The sequence below is a fragment of the Pleurodeles waltl genome, chromosome 5 (genome assembly GCF_031143425.1).
Source record: "Pleurodeles waltl isolate 20211129_DDA chromosome 5, aPleWal1.hap1.20221129, whole genome shotgun sequence".
Classification (NCBI taxonomy): Eukaryota; Metazoa; Chordata; class Amphibia; order Caudata; family Salamandridae; genus Pleurodeles; species Pleurodeles waltl.
The window spans coordinates 417,200,329-417,214,644 of NC_090444.1; the positions used below are offsets into that span (position 1 = coordinate 417,200,329).

Sequence of the window (14,316 nt, forward strand, 5' to 3'; positions counted from 1 at the left end):
AGCGAGAACCCAGTACACTTCTGTCAAAATTGCATCAAATGCCAGGCTAAAGGGTGGTGACCATGTAAAAAAAGGGCACTTTCCTACAACAGTGTGTCTCATTGACAAGAGCAAGATAAGGAAAAATACGCAAAACGGTGATATGAAGGAAGATAGAAACAGAAAAACTAGTCACAAAGGGAGAGAGCAGGAACCTGCAAGTGCTAGATAAAAGGGCAGGGAGTGTCTGATAGTGGACTGAAGTGCCATTAAGTCTAGTCAAAACCATGCAGCCTTGATATTCGGCACGCGAATGTTTAATTGCACCGGCCTCAGCTTTCTGAGCACAGCTTTGGGCACCGGCCTTCCTTCCTTTACAAATTAAGCATTGAACGACACAAGACCCTGCCTCAATTTCAATAAAGTCCAACTAACTTGACCAGATTGTTGATTAAAATAGTTTGATTGGTGAACAGACAGTTTGGTAAATGCAGTAATTCCTGCCTGAACATTCTTTTGTTTGAAAGGAGATAGTGGGAAATCCCCCAGGCTGCCAAGCCATAAACTGATGAGATTAGGACCCAAGGAAGCAGCGTACTTTGACACTGACTGCACGCTGATGAGTGAGAGGTTCTGCTTGCATCGTGAAAAACATGCACGGTGAAATGAGAGTTCCGATAAGAACACAATATTAGTGACCTTTGCTTTGCCTGAAGCATGCCTTCAGTCTTCAAAGGACGCCTATGAATATTGTGCAAATGCGTTCGCAAGACGTCATTCGTGTTAGGTGAAAGTACTATTAATCCCCTCATCACTTTCGCTTATACAAAGTTCAGAAAAACAGCAGGTTGCCCCACTCGGTTTACACCGGATTGTACCAGCTTTATCAAACGCGTTTGGGGCAGATTTGGACTGTTCGCTGCGATTTATTTCCTGGAGATTTCACAACTCAAGGTACGTGGAACCATAACTTGGAAAACCTAGAAATACACCCATTATTGCCTCCGCTAGTAAGCTGATGGCATAACAGATTCAGCAAAAGTATTTAGTAGGTTTGGAATTGCCAAATTTAGTCTGCTAATGTTTCCAGTGGTTGGGGGGAGGCATAATCGTTGCCATGCTGATAAATATGTTTGTCAATTCGCTTCAAGAACTGCAGATACTACATAACTCTACGCAGTCAATAAAAAATGCTTCAACCTTGGTTTGCGTTTACAAATGGTCAAATTAGTTCCTGTGTCGCTCAAGTACATATATATTGGATATGAATTGAAAAGTCTCTCCGTAATCTTCATCTGCCGTCAAAATGATGAATGCCCCAAGGAGAGTCCACCAGGGGACGGTGTTCAATGGCCTCTGCTCCTCCTGAGTCCTCCACTTAATTGAGACTGTCACCATACATTGCTTACCTGTTAGGGCTGCTTGGACAGGATTTCGCGGCAATTTAATACCTTTGTGTCTTATGTCATGCTGGGCTCTCCCTCACGTGCACACCTCACTGGTGGTCTCAAGCAACTGCCTGTGTAGTTGAGTGGCTCATCTGACATCAAAAAGCAACAATGCTACCTAAATGCGAAACTGTACCACATCTCAGAAGGCGAGTGTGCATTACTCATGGAGTGGAAATAGTGCACTGAAACCTGTAGTAATATTTATTTTTTCCCTTTTTATCATTTGTGCCTAACTTCATGTACCAAACAGATCCACGCCCAATTTTCAAGTATTTCCTTAATGGCACAAATGCTTCTCTTTGCAGTAGAAACCTTGGCCTCAGCTGCAAATGCCTCCCGTTTCTCACATTCAGCAACATTTCTCTAGATGTTCTCTAGATAATAAAGAATAACTTATCAGACAGCCTCATTAAAAAGGTTTGTATTTTGTCTATTCAATCCAGTTATGCAATGATATCAGATTAAAGGCATCTGTGGAGCTTATTTAGAATTTGGCAGAAAGGTAACACCGCCACAAACTTGGAGAAGTGCCCTTTCTGCCAGATTTCCCTGCTTTCTTTAGAGTCATATGGAACCACCATATTCCAATGTGGGAACCTACACAGGCTCTACCAGCGGAAACATATGACTGATGGTCTGATGAAAATTGGACAGTCAGTCAATGTATTTCAGATCATCCACCATCTTGAGTGGACATTTCAATGTATTATTTTTCTTTTTTGGGACTACCAGAGAAAGCCTGGTGGTCTCGAGCAGGAAATATGAATAATGACCCGGATGTGCTGTGAAAAAAACCCCAAGGCATAGATTTTTTTTTTTTGCTTTTCAATAACAAATTCGAACTTTGGAAAACGGGAAGCATTGCTCTGTGGGTGCACTGAACATGGTGCCTGCACAGTAAAGCTTCAGTACCTTCTGTGGAGCCACCATGGTGGCGGGTCTTCTGACGGGACAGAGATCTCTGCCAGGCAGTCAGAGATCTCTAAATATGGCAGTTAATGCAGCAAACTACATCCTTCCGCTACACTAGCAGAATAAAAGACAGTCCCCCAAAGGCTTCATAAGATCTATTGCAACAAGTGAAATTTGAAGCTGGATTGATGTGTTGCCCTCTAAGCAGTGGCATCTGGTGAACTTTGAAAGTGGTGAGGCATTAAACCCAACCCTGAATTTTATTGACTGAAAGCAATGAACAGGCACACCTGTCCCAATAGGGAATCAGAAGTTGTTTAATAAAATGACCAAAAAGCAATAGCTTAGAGGCATGTGGCATCTCAATGGCAGGAAGGTTTTAACATTTAAAAAAATACCAAAAATTAAATATCAGGGACACTGATCGAACAGGTTTGCTTATGGTACAATTTTCTGGCAGGTAGTCTGTCTGGTGCCTGATTTTAAACTACAGCGACTCTAATCTCAGAGCTCCTGCAAGTGGAAATGCGTGAACCCCAAAAGTCCATCAACATTGTTAGAAAAATGGGCTGACAATACTCAACTAGAAAAGGAGTTGAATTCAAGACTGAAGTATATTGCTAGAGCTGTGTGGGGGAATATTGCAATAGTGGGAAGCACCACGAGCAATGATTGAGGTGCAGTCACAGAACAGTTGCAGTTGGCAGTTTAGAAACTGTATGCAATGCTGCAGGCTATTTTTGCAGTACACGAGAAAGAGTGTGGGATTGCATGCGTGAATGTGTGAGAGTATGTGTCTGTGTGTGTGCGTTTGGCAGTGCTTAATTTGTAAATAAAAACGTGCCAGTGCCCAAAGCCTTCCGCTTAAACTCGCGGCTGCTGTAATTACATGTGCAAGCACAGAATACTGAGGCAGAGTAATCTTGAAGCGACCTCGGGCCTCTTCAGTCCATTTAAAGCCACTGCCTGCCTCTTCAGTTCACTCATGCAGCTTTCTGCTTTCTCCCATTGTGACACTTTTTTGTTTTTCTCTTCATTCGTCTTTCCCTTATATGTCTTTTGCTCGCAGTAAATGCTTAAGGTAGAAAAATAAACGCTGGCCCTCAAAAATAAGTGCCTGTGCTCGGATCCGGAAACAACAAGCACAAATTAAGCACTGGCGTGTGTGTGTGTGAGGGATGGGGGATGCTGCTAGAATTTCCAGCAGAGATCTCTTAGTCTGCAATAAGACCATTTAATGTTTTGGGTCACACGTGCTTGAGCCGATCTACGCATGGTGCACCTATACTCCTGCCTTGCTTCTTCCAGCGCACTGAGCACTGACATCTCAAAAATGTGCACAAGTGTAAGAAAAAGAGTAGTAGAATTAATTAACCAAGTGCATCTCTCTGCTGCTACCTGGGCTTTCACACTTACTGCACTGAGACTGCTCTACATCATATAATGGTATTTGTCTTTTTATGCCAACTAAAATTCACTCAAGCACCAAAGCCAGCAATAATCTTTGCACCTTCAGCAACACTTCCGCATTCAGGAGAAGGCAAGATGAATTATAATTGTTAATAATCAAGATTTGAAATGTATACATTGCCAACAATATCCATATATATATATGTGTGTGTGTATATACTCTGGCCCCCTCCATGCCCAGTTATCTCATCAATAATTTTACTCCAAATGTTGCAGTGATATTATCAATGATGTTATCAAAGATGCTATGAGTGCTATAATATCTGGTGTAATTAGCAATGCATTGTGAGGGGGCAAGTCATAGTTACTTTAGGGCACGAGTTATCAATACTTGAAATAACTCTAATTGTAACAAATGAATTTCTATGGTTTTGTATGTTTAAAATGTGATTCTAGCTATATTGTCCCTGTAACCTTTGGATTTTAAGTGCATTTGAATGTTTTTTTAAATTCTATTTCCTAACTATAACATTCCTGTAACTTTTGTATCTTTTAAGTGAATATGTATATATATATCTTTTGTATCTTTTAAGTGAATATATATATATATATATATATATATATTAGGCCCCCGGGGACCCATCCCCTAGGGCCCACCACTATTCAATGAGGAAGGGGCCACACGGCCCCCATGCTCGGGCCGATTTTGGCCCTGGGGACCCCATCCCCCGGGTCCAGCCATGTTTCCCAGGATGCTCTTTGGCACCTAGTGTGCAATGGGACCGCGGGGGAGCCTCAAGTCTCCCTCGGTCCCAGCAGGCTTCCCGCCTCCTGCGGGTGCCAGCTCTGCTCTTGCACACAGGGAGCTGCTAAACATGCACCTCCCTGTGTGCAATGGTTTCTTCTCTGCGGGCAGGGAAAGAGATGAAACCTCTGCTCCCAGTGGACGGGAGCTCTTTGGCAGCTCCATCTCACTGGAATCATAGTGATTGCTCTGACTTGACAGGAGCTGTCAAAGCTCCTGCCAAGTCAGAGCAAACCGTCCCAGGGGTGAGCTCCTCGAAACACACAAGGAAGTGGCCTGGGGGGGTTGCGTTCCCCAATGCTATCATTGGCTTCAGGAGGGGGGCTGGGAGGCCCACCTCCAAACTTTTTTAGCCCCCGGGAGGTGGTGGTCCCTGGGGCCAGTGATCCGCAATGGAGCTCCTTCATCATATTATTTCAGCTCAGTGGAGGTCCTAGGAGCTTCACGGGGGCAGTGTGGGTCCCGTGCATGAATTTCATACTTAGCCCGATGAGGGTGGCGTTCCCCAGGGCTGTGGGGGAGGCTGTACATGCCTCCCCATTACAAATACACATTTTGCCCCAGGGAGGTGAAGGTCCCCTGGGTTTTGGGGGGGCACGCAGCACTCACATGTTTTAATATCATTGCTACAGTGAGCTGGCGGACCCTGGGGCTGCAGGGGTCCACGCGGACCCCCTGCATAAATTTCATATTCAGCCTCAGGGAGGTGATGATCCCAGGGGCTAATATAACCCCTAGGAAGGGGTCCCCATGTGCCCCTCTCCTCCCCCCCAATTCCCCTGGGACTCGGCCCATCCAGGGGCAAAAATAAAAGCATGAGCAGGAGACAGTGCTTGCTTTTTTTTTAATTCACAGAGAAATTTGCAGATCTGCCACAATTTTCGCTGTGCTTTAAAACATATACTTTTAAGCCTTGGGGGGAGTTTCTGGGGGACCCCTGCAGCAAGGCAAGTGGGGTAGGGTGACAGTACCCTACCCCCTTTTCATTTTTTAATTAATGTTTCTTTTTTTAGACTTGGCTGAAGCAGAGTCTCAAAATTGCTGCCAATGTTTCCTGCAACACTTCTATATCTATATCTATGTCTACATCTATATCTATAGCTATATTCTATATTCTATATTCTATATTCTATATCTATATTTAGTTTTCTTTTAATATCCGAAAAACTACTGAAGGATTTACACCAAACAACATAAAGGCTTCTTTCTGGACCAAAAGCTGCATTTCTGCCAAATATGGTGTAATTCCTTCTAGCAGTTTAGTCTGTAGTTGTGTTCAAAATCCCTATTGGAATTGCAATGGGAAATCCACATTTCTGACCCCCTTTTTTCTCGACCCCCGCTTGATGGATCACCCGGAAACTTAGCATGTACAACAAGATTCTTGGGAACAAATGTTTGGAAAACTTATTAAAGATTTGTCAAATGGCACCAGAGATATAGGCAAATTAAAAAAATGTCTTTTCAATGAAATCGAGGTACTAACTATAACTCCCTACTGGCAACTGTGTGCAGGAGCAATGTTGGCTCCAGCAGGATGCAGGAAGCCGGCTAAAACAGTGGGGCCTTGAGGCTCCCCCTGCGGTCCTGTCACTTTCGCTCTCCTTCTCTTCTAACCTATAATGGGATGGAAGAGAGAGAGAGAGAATTATTTTTTATTGTCATGATCTTGCCATAGAATGACTTCAAAGTGACACCCAAGCAAAATGTTTGGTTGGAATGTCATAGTTATTTTTTGAAGCACAGCAAAACAAAGTCATGTCTGGTCTACTGACGAAACTCTTGGACAGTCCCACAGTAGGCTGAAGGTTTAAATCCTGGTATCTCATGGTTGTGTCCCTCTTTATTTATTCGTGTTTGAATGTGAAACATTTCTATTGGTGGAACAGTTACATATTTTTTTACCATCAAAAGATTTGCTTTTATTGTCATAGATGTGTCTGACAAACAACTGTAGGGAGTCACCTATGGCCTAGTGGCCTCACATGGAAGATTGAGGATTCAAGTCTAGTGTCAGTTGACATTTCTCAGCTTTAAATTCTTTTCAACTTCAAATATTTAAGGTAAATACACAAAGATGTTATCACTCTTTAACTTGTCAAATACTTTTTTTTAAATTTGCCTGAATATTTCTGATTATAAGTGATTTGGGCTTGGGTGGTTATAGGGGGTTGAGTGCAGGGCCTGGCCACTGGCCAGGTCCTGCAGCCAACCTCCATTGTGCATGGCCAAAGGCAATGAGTGTTGAAGAGCTGGGTGATTATAGGGGGTTAACGAATAGTAAGTAAAATTACTTTGTTAAAAAAAGCATAGAAATTCAGTGAAAAAAACTAAGATTACAGGGACGTTATAGTTAGGCTTACATTTTAACCATAGAAATTCAGCTCTTATAGTTAGAGTTATTTGAAGTAACTATGGGCCAGATGTAGCAAAGGTTTTTACCCATTCTGTGTCTATGGGAAAAAGTGTTCGTACATATGGCCCTATAACTCGTGCCCTAAGGTAACTATAATTTGCACCCACACCATGCATGACTAATTACCCCATATATTGCAACACTCCTGACATCTTTGATAACATTATTGATCATATCAATGTAATATTTCCAGTAAAACTACTGAGGAGAAAACTGTGCATGGCGGAGGTGTGAGTTATAGTTACCTTAGGTCATCCCCAGACTTTTGCCTTCGTACTCTTGTTTTACTGACTCATTTTTGCTGGGTTTTAGGATTCTGGGCACTTTACCACTGCTGACCAGTGCTAAGGTAAACGTGCTTTGTGCCCTAAAAAATGGTAACATTGGCTTCTCCCCAATTGGCATAATTAATTTACTTGTAAGTCCCTGGTAAAGTGCACTATATGTGCCCAAGGCCTTAAAATAAATGGTATTAGTAGGCCTGCAGCACTGATTGTGCCACCCACTACAGTAGCCTTTCAAAAATGCCTTAGGCCTGCCACTGCATAGCCTGTGTGGGAAGTTTTAAACTGCTGTTTCGACCTGCCAGTTTTTCACTAGTGCAAGACCTATCTCTCCCATAGGTTAACATTGGGTTTAACTTGATGCAACTTTTAAGTGTATCTTGCAATTGGGAAAAGATAAAGATTTGGAGTGTGGTGTCTCTGGACTCAAAATGTAAAATCACAACTCATGGTGAAGTCGAATTTAAAATTGTAAGTCTGAAAATGCCACATGAATAGGACTGTGCCTCTCCCCACACAAAGGGCTGCATAACCCCTTGTTGAGTGTCTGGAGCCAGGGAAGGAAGGGCAGAGACCTTGTGATCTTCAAAGGCCCCTTTGAAGCCTTCCCCACTTCAAAGGCACATTTGGGTATAAGTACTGGATCCCACACCCCACCAAATCAGAACTCTACTGGTACCAAAGACAAAAAGAATGACTGCTGTGCTGTCAGGGGGACTGCCACTCTGCAACTACTTTGTTGTGTTCGCCTACTGCCTGCTGTGTACTGTGCCGTAGGAGTAACTGCCACTTTTCTACTTCCTTTGCTGTGTTGGCCTTCTGCCTGCTGCTTCTTGCCTGCAGTGAGAATGACTGGACTTATTCTCTACACCTTTGCACCAAAGATTCTCCAAGGGCTTATTGGCTTGCCCCCTGTTCTCCTGTAGTCTCCAGGATATCCAAGACTTCCTGCAACTCTCCTGGTGCTGCTTGACTCTACCATCTGTGAGTCTTACCCTTGCCTGAGGTGTCCCCTCCAGTCCTGGGCATCAGAAATGGGTTCTGCAGCTGATGTCTGCAAAAACCAACGTATCATGCCCTCAAAGTTGATGCTTTGCTCCATCAAAGATACTGATGTAGCAGAAATGTCAGTACTGTCCTCATGTCACAGTGCTAAACTATATGTGACAGTTTATGCTTCATATCAATCAAAGTACCAATAGTTCATATGTATAGTGCTGCACTGAAAAGCCATTTTAGCGTGCATTCACAGTATCAATTTAGATACACATGGTATAGTTTTATACATGTATGTTTAACAGATTAATTCCTTTCCATCTTGTAGTTCATAATGTTAATTTACAGTCTGCAATAAATTGATAATAGATTTTATGTAAGAAATATTTTAAAAGTGATGTACAAATGTAGACAATGCAGTAATACGTAATATATGAAAGGGTTAACAGAATCTTTTTCATTTTAAATTTATTGTAACAAAAACAAATCTGATAGCTTATAAATATTGAGTTTATGATTTAGGATGTTAAATGTGTATTAAATGCATAAATCAAAGTGCTTCTTTAATTCAGTTGCATTAGTCTAAGTGAGGCCTTCAAGGCCCTGCTTCATGACTGTGCAGAAAATATTTAGTCATTCTTGCTAACGTGACCTTTTCTTTCAGACTTAATTCTCTTGAGAAAGCTAGCTTGGTAATAGATGTTCTATTTTTTTACTCAGAGAGCACAGTACATTTGGATCTGTTGAACTGGTAACATATACATTTGTTTCAACTCGCATGGATGACCCAGGTGGAATATTGTTTATCTATTGGCAATGAGAACTTTCAGCAATGTTGCAGGCTGTGCCACATAATCGATTTCTATTGGACATTGGCAACTTCTGTGTCACATGGAGTGATGGATTGATGAATCATCTTGCATTATGAACTTTAGTATACTGTTCCCCAGTTGGATTTGGAGCAGGGTCTCACTCCAGACCAGTAGCGAGTATCCTTTCCATTCGTCAGTGCTGCTAATGTTAGTTTGTTTGAATATTTTCCAAAAAACCCGCTACCTTTATTCTATACTGGAGATTTCCTTGTGTGGCCACATTGGTCATACATTTTTACATTTTTATATTTGAATTGATTTGCTGTGAAATTTAATGACTTTTCCTCCACACCTTTATGTTGGGCCAAGCAATTCATTGACTTCTTTTAAAGCATTATCCTGCAAAGGAAAAATGCTACAGCAAATATTGTAGCAGATGTCGGGTCTGACCTACGAAAAGGGAGAGAAAAGTTGGCATAGTGTTAGGGAGATAGGATTAGTCCAATGTGATCTGCCCACTTGAATTTTATTCACTTCAAATTCTGTCCCATGGTTTGTTCCAAATACTGATGAAGTTCTGTAGTCTTTCTTGTGAGAGACGGATGTGTGTTAATAGGGTTTTTGCTTGCATTGTTTTTGGCCTCAGATTGAGGTAAAGTTTGATGTTGTGGAGTGTTTTGGGGAGTTTTTGAAGTTGTGTGATTGTGGTGCTTGTTACTAAAACATGCTCACGGTTGTTGTTGTTAAAGGGTCCATCGTGGCGTGAGATCCCAGTAATAGGCACAGGTGTAGAAGATACTTGGTCAATTTATTATTTGCAGAGAGGTGCTTGTCGTGAAACGTTGTCAACAGTGGCAATAGTTTTCCTTAATTGAATGTGGGTTTGGCTGGTATTAAGTGAATCAAGAGTGCACATGGAGAATCTGTTTCTAACAGAGTGAGGTTTGCTGGTCAATTTTTATTCATTGTGTAATTGTGAAAGCCATAGTCGGAAAGTGTATCTCCTGCTTTGAAGTGTTTGGTTAACCTATCCTGTAGTAAGCAGACAGTTTGTTTGTTTTATTACTTACAATTTTCTGCATTAGGTGTGTGAAGAAATTGTGTGAGAGACAATTGCAAAGCAAATGAGTTGTTACAAAGAATGAGTTTGACGTCATCATGTACCATGCTGGTATAGTTTTGTTGACTGTTGGAGGCTTTCAAACATTAAAGTGGTACAGGGGCCATACGAGCTAAAGATATGGGTCATTTTGTGTTTAGATTTCTGCAAGGATTGAAACCAGAGATAAGTTAAATGATTCAGCAACATTTGATTTGTTGGCAAACCAGTTGATGAAATCCTGTGGTACGCAAAATATTGCAGTGATGAATTGGAATTAAAGCAGTAAAAATTGAAGGAAAAGGTAATGGTTATGCAAATGAAAGCTGCATAAAAAACTAGTTAAGGTCTGCAGATGGTAGTGAACACTGGTGGTATGCAAGGAGTGCAACAGCAGGGAACTCATGACTTCCAACCTAGAGGTAGAGGATGTGGTGTTCAGGTAGACGAGAATTTAGCTGTTAATATCGAGACTTTGAAAAGGACAAATCTATGTCATGCGTCTTGAAATTTAGGGCATTGGAGAAGGGAGTGTCCCCTTATTAATGTGAAAAATCAGGTATAGAGTAACGGAGGTGTTCAAGCACAAGTTAATAATCAGAATCAAAAACAGAGATTTCAAGGATCCCAGGTGTAAAATATAAATGTGGTCCAAGGACAGCAAATGCAGACACCCCAAGCTCTAATGGCTTAGCAACAGATAACAGTTCCCAGACAGAATTTAAATCATGTTGCAAATGCAGACGTGAATCAGTTGGCATCACAGTTTCACCTAATGGATTTGAGTACTAAGGATTTTCCTAGATTCTTCAATTGGATAGTTCAGGTGACGAAGATTGTGCACTAGATATTTCCTTATTAGTAGATCAACATGATCCCTATGCAAGTACTGATGTATTGGGTCAACATGTGCCATTTTTGGTTGACACTTTCAGGATGGAAAATTCGAATTGTAGGAGTCACAAATAAACAGTTGTCTATCCTAGTAACAGAATCAGTCCCACTAAAAATAGGTTCATTTGAGGATGAGCATCAATTCGTGGTCTGCAATTCAAGTCTTTAAGGCTGAGATTCAAACAAATGGTGAGGATGTGCAATGTAAAGTTGAGACACAGTACTCGAGTGTCATATAGTACCCAATCATGATATGTAATCATTTGCCTGCGGATTTAAAAGACACTGGCCCTCATTATGACACTGGCAGTAATTCTCACTTACCACCACACTGACTGCAGCCAACTTACCGCTGCTGCAGTGGATATCCGTTCACCATATTATGACACACATACACCAACCCATCACTATTCAGCCACATACACAATATCGCCACACCAAAGGTCAGTGATAAAGTGGCAGTATCAAAACCCACACTGTTACGGCAACAGAACAATGCCCACCACATTATGACCCACGAATCAGCACAGCAGACATTCAGCGGCAGTAAACCATTGGCGGTACATACCGCCGCGCTCAAAATACAAACACACACATACAAAACAACACCACATTGGTCAATTTAAATAACACACAGCTGACACCTATACACACACCTCACCCTCACCACTATAAGACACACACCCACATTACCCACAACCTTTTACGACCACAAACCATTGGCACAAGACAGACACCAAGACCACAGACAAAACCAGAGCCACACACTACTTACACCTCTATACCACCCACACACCCCACATCACACACCCCAACACATCACCCTACACACCCTCACCTACACACCTCACACAACACCAATAGCACCACAAAGACACCCCCGATTCACAGAGGAGGAGCTAAGGGTCATGGCAGAGAAAATCATCAGGGTAGAGCCACAGCTATTTGGAGCACAGGTGCAGCAGATATTGATAGCTAGGAAGATATAGCTTTTGTGGAGAATCGTGGACAGGGTCAACACCGTGGGACAGCACCCAAGAACTAGGGATGACATCAGGAAGAGGTGGAACGACCTACGGGGGAAGGTATGTTCCACTGCAGCAAGACACCAGCTCGCTGTACAGAGGACTGGCGGTGGACCCCATCTCCCGCACAACTAACAGCATGGGAAGAGCAAGTCTTGGCAATCATGCATCCTGAGGGCCTGGCTGAAGGAGGACTGAACTATGGTAAGTCAACTCTCTACTACTATTACCCTCCTATGTGCATGCCATCACATACCCCCACCCTCACCCACACTCCCATAACTCCACCGCTTCCCACACATCCCAACATCACATCTCACTCATTCCAATGCCAACCCATGCATGCCATACCAATGCATGGACACCACTCAGAGCCCTGCATGGACACCTATCAGTAAAACATGCACACTAGAGAGAATAAGCTGTCCCACTATATACCACCTTACACAAATTAAAGCTGCCAGGCCAAATACAACCAAAGAGGACAAGCCACGAATGCACACTATGTCAGACACGGAAACAATAACACATCATTTACATCCCCACAGGTACCCCAGCCGATGTCAGCGGAGAGGAGGTGCCAGCAATATCCAGTACCCCAACAAAAGAGGCCCACAGTGATGACAGCAACACTGGTCTTCAGGATCTGGATGACCAATCTGGGCCATCAGGGACCTCTGGACAGCTGATTACTCAGGCCCAGTCATGCACCACCACAGATCCTCCCCTTCAGGAAACAACAACACAGCACCCACCAACCCAGCATACCCATACCTCTGTCCCCAGGACACGTCACTCAGCAGTGTGTCCACCTCTACAGGGACCCCAGGCCACACCTCAAACCCAAGACAATCAGGGACCTGGGGCCAGTGGCAGTAGGCACACAGTTCAGGGGACAGAGGCACAGGACAACAGGGAAACCGGGAGGACTGCTGTGCGCCAGGGGGAGGACAGGCCCAGGGAACTGACTCTCCAGGAGGTACTTGCAGAGATCCTGGGAGCATATCAACATTTTCAGGACACGACGGGCCAGATCCTGGACAATGTGCAGGTGAACAGGCGGCTGCAGGAGGGACAGTACCAGGGGATCAGGGACGACATGCAGGCCATTAACAACTTCCTGGTCTCCATAGCAGGGGTGCTGGCAGACATGGACAATATTATGAGGGAGGCAGTGTCACACCAGTGGGTCCCTGCCACTAGCCAGATATTTGAACAGCCTTCCACCTCTGCTGCCACTAGTGAGAAGGAGGCCCCACCACAGGACCAACAGGCCACCAGCACCCCTCCTCCTTCAGAAGGTGAACCACCCAGCAAACGTTCCCTGCGACCCAGACAGAAGCCAGATACACTTGCTAAGACCACCACCAAGAAATGAGATTCTCCTGATTGTCCCCGTGTGTCCCACCCTGTCACCTTGTCCACTTTGAACTGCCTTTGCTCCTCTTCTTATGGCCCCTTGGACACAGGATCTGTGCTACAAACAACCTGGAACAATCCTTGGACTTTCCTCCATCATCACCCCATTGCATTGCACTTTTCCCTCAACTTCATAGCACTACAATAAACACCCTTGAATACAACTTGACTACTAATATTTTATGTGTTGAAAATGTGCATTCATGGAAACAGTCACATCTAGTGCAAATGATCTGAACACTGTGAGAGCATAGAAATAATGAGCTGTAGCTGTCTGTAGTCATCACATCAGTACACAGTTCTCATCTCACCAACATCTGTAAAATGAAAAGCCATAGGTGACAGTAAGTTGAGATGCAATGGAAGTTAATGCCATCATGCTACAGCCACACAGAAAACATTAATAGTCAGAGGAATGGTAAGTTACACTATCTCACCTGGGTGTCATTGGAAGTATTGATGTATAACTGATGTTCTGTTGTCCTAATCATCATCCTCTGCCTCATCATGCTCACTGTCTTCAGGGTCCACTGCTGCCACAGGGGCATCTCCAGTCTCCTCCTCCTGCAGAAAGGGTACATGCCATCTGAGGGTCAGGTTGTGCAACATGCAGTATGCTCTACGGTCTGGCAGACCTTTCCTGGTGCGTAGCACAGAGATCCACCTGTCAGATGGAGGCACCTGAACCTGGCCTTCAGGAGCCGGAAGGTCCTCTTGATGATCCTTCTGGTTTGCCATGTGCCTCATTATAACATTCCTCAGCCCCTGCCCTGGCATTCCTCACAGTGGTCAGCAGCCACAATAGGTTTGGGTA

General features: G+C 43.5%; 1 long non-coding RNA gene across 1 annotated transcript in view; it reads left to right on the top strand.

The window, feature by feature from the left end:
* The first annotated feature begins 811 nt into the window (after positions 1 to 811).
* LOC138297263 (uncharacterized) overlaps positions 812 to 14,316 on the top strand; it is a 62,551-nt gene continuing 49,046 nt past the window's right edge. The window contains exon 1 of the long non-coding RNA XR_011203983.1: positions 812 to 933. This is a non-coding gene — a long non-coding RNA (uncharacterized lncRNA). The remainder of the gene's footprint in view (positions 934 to 14,316) is intronic.